This window comes from Capra hircus, chromosome 21 (genome assembly GCF_001704415.2).
Source record: "Capra hircus breed San Clemente chromosome 21, ASM170441v1, whole genome shotgun sequence".
NCBI lineage: Eukaryota > Metazoa > Chordata > Mammalia > Artiodactyla > Bovidae > Capra > Capra hircus.
Window position 1 is genome coordinate 19,565,278 of NC_030828.1, and position 6,785 is coordinate 19,572,062.

At 49.9% G+C, this 6,785-nt stretch overlaps 1 pseudogene; it reads right to left on the reverse strand.

Annotated features, from left to right (window-relative positions):
• LOC102184379 lies at positions 219-3,983 on the reverse strand (annotated as a pseudogene).

Sequence of the window (6,785 nt, forward strand, 5' to 3'; positions counted from 1 at the left end):
ACCTTAGGAGGTGGGAGGGGGCAGTGGGCAGAGAAGGAAGGAGTTTCAGGTCCTGATGGATCAGAAGAAGGAAAATGGGGAGAGGTGGTCAGGACACAGGAGACGAGAAAACCAAGGATGACCAGAAAAGGGGCAAAAAGCAGAAAATGTAGAAAAGATGAGAGAAGCAAGAGAAAGAGGCAAAACAGAACGTGGGCAACCAAAGAAAATAGGAAGGAGATAGAGCAGAAGGTGGGAAGGAAATGGGAAAGGGAGTGAGACGAATGCAGAAGGATGTGAGAAGGGAGAGAGGAGAGCCAGAAAGAGGACACCAGAGCTTGGTAATGAACTTCAGGTGAGACAAGGGAGGAATTGGGAGCCCTTGGGCAAAGCCTCAGCCTCTGTTAAAATTCAGGTGGGCAGAGAACACCAGGTCAGTCACATAAATCAGCAGGTTGATGGCTGTCAAACTAACCACAGCCAGTTGTTGGTCCCAGATGCACACGGAGGTGGGGACTCCACTGCTGCAGTTCACGTCACTGGACCGCTGGAGCGGCCTGCCCAACTCCTCGTTGAACTGGTAGAGCGGCCAGAGGATTAGAGCAGTGGTGTAGAGGAGGACAGAGAGCAGGGTCAGCACAACCTGGAAAACGGAGAAGGGCATGGGCAGCCTGTTGTCGCATTTGCCCAGGTTCACCAGGATGGCCACGGATGACAAGACGAAGCAGATGGAGTACACGGCCACGCACCACTCCAGGGCCGGCTGGTGCAGGTACAGGGAGGTGTTGCTGAGGAAGATAAAGATGACACAGGCCACGATGGTCTCCAGCCCCTTAAGCAGGCCTGGCACGGTGGCCATATAGCCTGTGATCATGTTGGGCTGGGCCCTAGTCCAGGTCACGTCCATGGCATAAGCCACAAAGGCGATGCAGGAGAATGCAGTGGAGATGATGGGGCGGTCCCAGTCGTGGCTGTTGGACAAGAACTGAATGTAGATGACGGGGTAGATGATGGAGGCCGAGAGGCAGAGAAGGGCAGAGAAGCTGTTGCAGGTGGTGAGACAGTTGTCCCAGGAGAAGGGGAAGTGGCCCTCCAGCCCACATAACTCAACTATGAGGATGAGGAGGGTCAGGACGAAGCAGAAGCACCAGATGAACATGGACCAGTTTCCTATGGCCCCCTTCCAGGTGCCCACGCTGGCCCCCAGCGAGAAGGCCATGCAGGTGGAGAACAGCTGCAGCTGTCGCAGGCAGCAGCCCATAATGGTCGGGGAGCCCAGGGCCTGAGGACGATCATGTGGTAGTCGTTCTGGTCCTACTGGTCACCGGTATGGCAGAGGTCTTCGCTGAGGATCACCCAAGAAAGGTCCAGCCCTGGAGGTGAATTAAGTCAGATGCCAGGAAAAGGCTCAGGACCCTGCGATGGCTGAGGCTCAGGATCTGTGGAGTTGGACTCAATGGCTCAGACACTCGGGCAGAAGCACATCACTCCCGAATGGTTCTCCTTCACCCATCCCCCTTGACCTTGTCACGAGACTTTGTCTTATCCCAAAGCTCACAGCTGGGTTGGGTCTGGCATCAGACCATGAACATTTATTTCTTCACCTCTTTCTGCTGTATGCCATTATCTACGGAGACACAGGGTAGCCTGACCCTTATCTGCAACCCCAACCTTTCAAATTTCTTAAAATTGGACGAGAATTTTTTTTAAAAATTGTTTGGTAACAAAATTTGAACTGAACAGACACAGACCATTTATGGTCTTTATTTCATGTAGTGTGAATGTTCAAAATTCAGTTGCAGAAACACTAATGTGTTTGATTACAAGGTATTTCAGATCCCAGTGGGGTATTATGTCATGTAGGATAGATGCACCATGTTACATAAATGAAGCTGAAAAATTCGGAGTCCTGGAGCATATCTGACCTACAGGGTTTCAGAAAAGGGACTGTGGATTGTACTGCTAACCCCCTTTTACAGACAAGAAAACTAAAGTTGGGGGAATTAAGTCCTTTCCTAAGGTGGCACTGGAGAAAGAAATGGCAGCCCACTCCAGTATTCTTGCCTGGAAAATCCCATGGACAAAGGCCTGGTAAGATATAGTCCATGGGGCTGCCAAGAGTCGGACACGACTGAGCACACTCGCCTACTAAGGGTGCATGACTAGGAAATGGGAACCCAAATAACAGTGCCAAAGCTGCGGGTTTGAAGGCTTTGCTCTATAGCTCACATGTCAAAAGGGCCCATGGGTGGGAGCTCAGGACCAAAGCTCAAGGCTCTGGGACCCAGGATACACTTTCAAGGCCACGGCCTCCTTCCACAGCAACCTGAAGACATACGGGTCCTGGCCTTTCCTCCCTGCAGCCATCACTAGAAGGAGCTGCCATCTGAAGGGACACAACCCCACCCGGAGGAGGGCAGCTTCAGGGGTGAACAGGGAGGAGCCATGGAGTGAGAGCAAGGCCACGGGAACGAGATGACATGAGAAGTAGGGACTATTCTGAATCCCCTCCCCCGAGTTTTACCTTAACATGTGACTCTTGCACATTGGGGAGGGAGACCCCAATCCAGCACAACTGGATCATGGAGGAACCATAGAATAAATTAACATGTCTGGCTCTTAAGCTCCAAAGCTGCCATCCAGGTGGAAGTCTGGAAAAATCTAGGAGTAGTCCTACCTGAGCAGGATTTTCCTGGCCTGGGAGACTGGTTTGCAGCTTCCAAGCTGGGAACCAAGGGATTGGAAATGAATAAGGATGCTGTGTCTGATGCTGAATGGAGCCTTTCAGGGCATCCCGGGGAGTGGGTGGGGATGGATGGATGATCAGCCCCTTTTTAAAAGCAAAAGCTGAAAGAGGAGGCCCCTGCAGGACCCCTGGGAGGAGACAGCCCTGAGGATGCTCCCGGGACTGGGGTGGGCAGGGGGCAGAGTGGAGATGACAAGGGGGGGTCCCAGGGTCCCAGGGGCCCTGAGACACCCAGTAGGTGTCCTCTGACCTAGAAGGGATGCAGGCATGGAGCCAACCTTCCCATGGAGGAGGGGCCTGGAGTGGAACTGAAGAAGCCCCATGAAAGCCTCAACATGTCTGAAATGCTATGAACTGTGAGCCCCGAGAAGTGTCCCTGGACAGTGACATGCCATCTTCACCATCTCTCCTTATAGCCCGGTGTTTGGCTTCTTCGTGTCACCGCGGAGTCCCTCTGAGCGTCGCACATTCTGGGGAAATCCTTGCAGGCGTGACAGAGCCAGCCTGGCCTCTGGGAGCCAGAGTGGTGTTAAGGACTCAGGCCAGGGCTATTACTCAAACAAACCAACAATCTCAGGGCCAGAACAGCAGCAATTATTTAAGTATTCTTGGAAACGCCAAAATTTTCTTTCTTCTAGTTTGTACTAATTTTTTCCTCTGGGCTGCAGAACAGACTTGCATTGTCAGCACAACAGCACCAACTCCCTCATTCCACCCTCCCTTCCCCAAGACACACCACACACACACACACACACACACACACACACACACACACACACACACACACACACACACACACACATGCTCAGAAGAGAAACCCATGAGGCAGAGGCTTCTGTGAGTTCACAGAAAGCCCACGACCCAGGGAACTGGAGCCCATCCTCTGTGAGCCCTGGTCAGTGTGGTGAAACCCAGCCCCCCTGCGAGATGCAGCAGGTGGAGGAACCAAGGTTGGCAGAGAGGGAGGGTGTTGGGGACAACAGCTGGAGAAAAGGGTCCTCCTCAAACAGTTCAGAGCCCTGGAGAAGCTGCCCTGCATATTTAACTACACCTTTGCCCACAGTGGATGCAGAGATCCACTTGATCTCCTCAGACAGTAGGTGGCGCTCTTGTATCTGGTACTCAGCACGGTGGACACACTCCCTCCCCTACCTGAGGCCTGACACTCAGGTGCCTCTCCCATAATGGCCCCTGAGGACCAGTAGCTGCCACCTAGAACCAACTTCTCCAGGAACAGCAGCCTCACTCCTGTCTCCATCACCAATCACATTAGTGAGGGCCTCAGTGACTGTCAACACATCACCAGGCTTTTACCGGGGTCTCCAGTGACATCACTTCCTCCACCCAGCTCCCCATTTTCCAGTAATTGTGCCCAGAGCATGCAAGCTAATTGAAACAAGACGTGGGCTTTTGTGCTAAAGTAGCCTTCAACAGAGAGGCAAGGGCGGCTTCTGGAAAATGTTAATGCTTTCCTGTTGGATGCAAATCCTGCTTGGAACTTAGCTTCAAACGAAACCTCATCTGTAAAATGAGGGGGTTGGACAATCCCGAAGAGCCATGCTGGCTCTGAGAGTTTATGCTACTGTGAAAAAAATTCCAACTGAGCCCTGGGTCGGGGAGCCAAAGGCTACTTCTGGTTGGCAATGGTGTTGTCACAAAGTGGTTGCAAATCAGTTTTTATTTTAGGCCCTGCAGCTGATAGGTTACTTTCTATTTTGTGGGACATACGCTGAATAATTCCATGAAAATCTCTCCATTGACATCACCAACCACCAGATAGGAGGTCCCCAATGTGCAAACCTCAGGCTGAGTCACTTTTCAAAGACTTGGCTCCAGGCAGAAAAAATGGTTGTTTATGATTGGGACTTATGATTGGGACCCCCTAGTTGCCATAGAAACCAAGTTTCTCCCTCTCTATCGATCTTCAGGAGGTGTAAGCTTCAGAGGGTTTCCCACCTACCCATGCCCAGAACCAAATTTAAGAAGTCCAATCTTGGGTCAGGCAAATCCACCAGATATTAAAGACAGACAAATTTCTGTGCTTGGACAGCCGGACAACCTGAATTTGGGAGGTGTGCACTTCACTGCTATATAATTATGGCTTGGAGGTTTATTGTTTGTTTGGTTAATTATTTCTTGTGGAATTTCTCCACGTAGGTCCAGTCTTCCTGAGACTTCCTAAGTTCTTTATTTAGAAAAGAAAAAGATCCTTTAAAAAAAGAGAGAGAGAGAGAAAAGAGGTTTGTAATCATTTCAGCTGGGAGACCCGAACTGCTGAGTAGAGAAATGTGTTTAGAGGAGATGAGCCAGGTATGAGAGGAACCACAGCTAAGATCAGCAGACGATTTCTAAATCGACAAAGCAAAGAGATTTCTCTTTACTCCACTTTGAAATTCTTTGGGATCCTGGAATCTCCACACTGAAAGAAGTCTAAGAAGTCACCTGATGTAACCACCCAGGTTACGGCAGCCTGTGTTCCTCCATCCTTGGCAATTGTCAGCCGACTCTCTGCTTCTCTGGGCAGTCAATTCCATATTCTTACAAATTGGCTGAAAAAATACCTCCTGAGGTTCTTAGAATGAGCTGAAATCAGCCTCCCTGTTACTCCCATTCACCAGTCACAGATTTGTTCTCAGGAGGCCCATGCAGAGAAAAAAGTACAAACTCTAGTCCCAGTGAGCTTGGACAGCACTGTTGGCCGCGGGTGCCATGTCATCTTCTCTTCTGGATGAATACCCTTAGTTCTTTTCATCGCTCCTCATTTTCAGGCATTTCCAGACCCTTCACCCTCCTGGTCACCTGCCTCTGGATACTTTCCAAACTGTCGGCTTCCCTTTCACGCTGTGACTGGAATTCTGTGCTGATGATCTGGATTCTGAGTTGATGGACTGATGGATGTAGAAAGTGAAAGTCACTCAGTCATGCCCGACTGTTTGCGACCCCACGGACTATACAGTCCATGGAATTCTCCAGGCCAGGATACTGGAGTGGATAGCCTTTCCCTTCTCCAGGGGAATCTTCCCAACCCAGGGATCGAACCCAGGTCTCCCACATTGCAGGCGGATTCTTTACCAGCTGAGCCACAAGGGAAGCCCAAGAATACTGGAGTGGATAGCCTATCCCTTCTCCAGCGGATCTTCCCGACCCAGGAATCAAACCAGGGTCTCCTGCATAGCAGGTGGATTCTTTACCAACTGAGCTAACAGGGAAGAGACAAGCTCAAACCTGAAGCTGCGAAGCCACATACGGGTGGTTCACCAGAAACGGGCTACAGGGACATGTCCTGTCATGAAAGGACATCTTTGAGTTGCTTGCAAACACTATGGCGTGTTGTCTACCATGAGAACCACATGCTGAAGTGAAAGTATTAGTCACTCAGTTGTGTCTGACTCTTTGCGACCCCATGGACTGTAGCCTGGCCAGGAATCCATGTAGGTTCTCCAGGCAAGAATACTGGAGTGAGTTGCCCTCCTACAGGGAAATCTTCCCAACCCACGGATCAAACCCAGGTCTCCTGCATTGCAGACAGATTCTTTACCATCTGAGCCACCAGGGAGGCCCCAACCACATGCTACGTATCCTTGAGTGTCTCTAGAGAATCAGGGTATAGTTGGAAGTGATTCCTTTTTCCTTCAGTGAACACTTAGTATCGATCTTCTAAGATTCTATCTCTGATATAGATGAAAGGCTTTGGAGCATGATAATAGATGGTCCAGTCTCTGGACCATCTCAAGGAGATTCACTGGGATAATCTACAGCAGCTTAACTGGCAGCTTAACTACAACATTAACTGGCTTAACGTGTGCTAGCTCTAAAAAACTTTGGAAGAATTCTGCTTGTGATTTTAATAAAAAGCATAATCATAGATGATCATAGATGATTGGAGATGGAAGGACTCTCAGAAAGCTTAAATTGATGTCCCTTGGTTTCTAAACGTGCAAACTGAGCTCCAGAATTTGTAACTCATCCACCTGGCCATCTATCCTTCCATCCATCGACACAACAAATGTATTTATTTAGCAGCCACAATTTGCAAGTAATATATTTGGGGAGAGTCCAA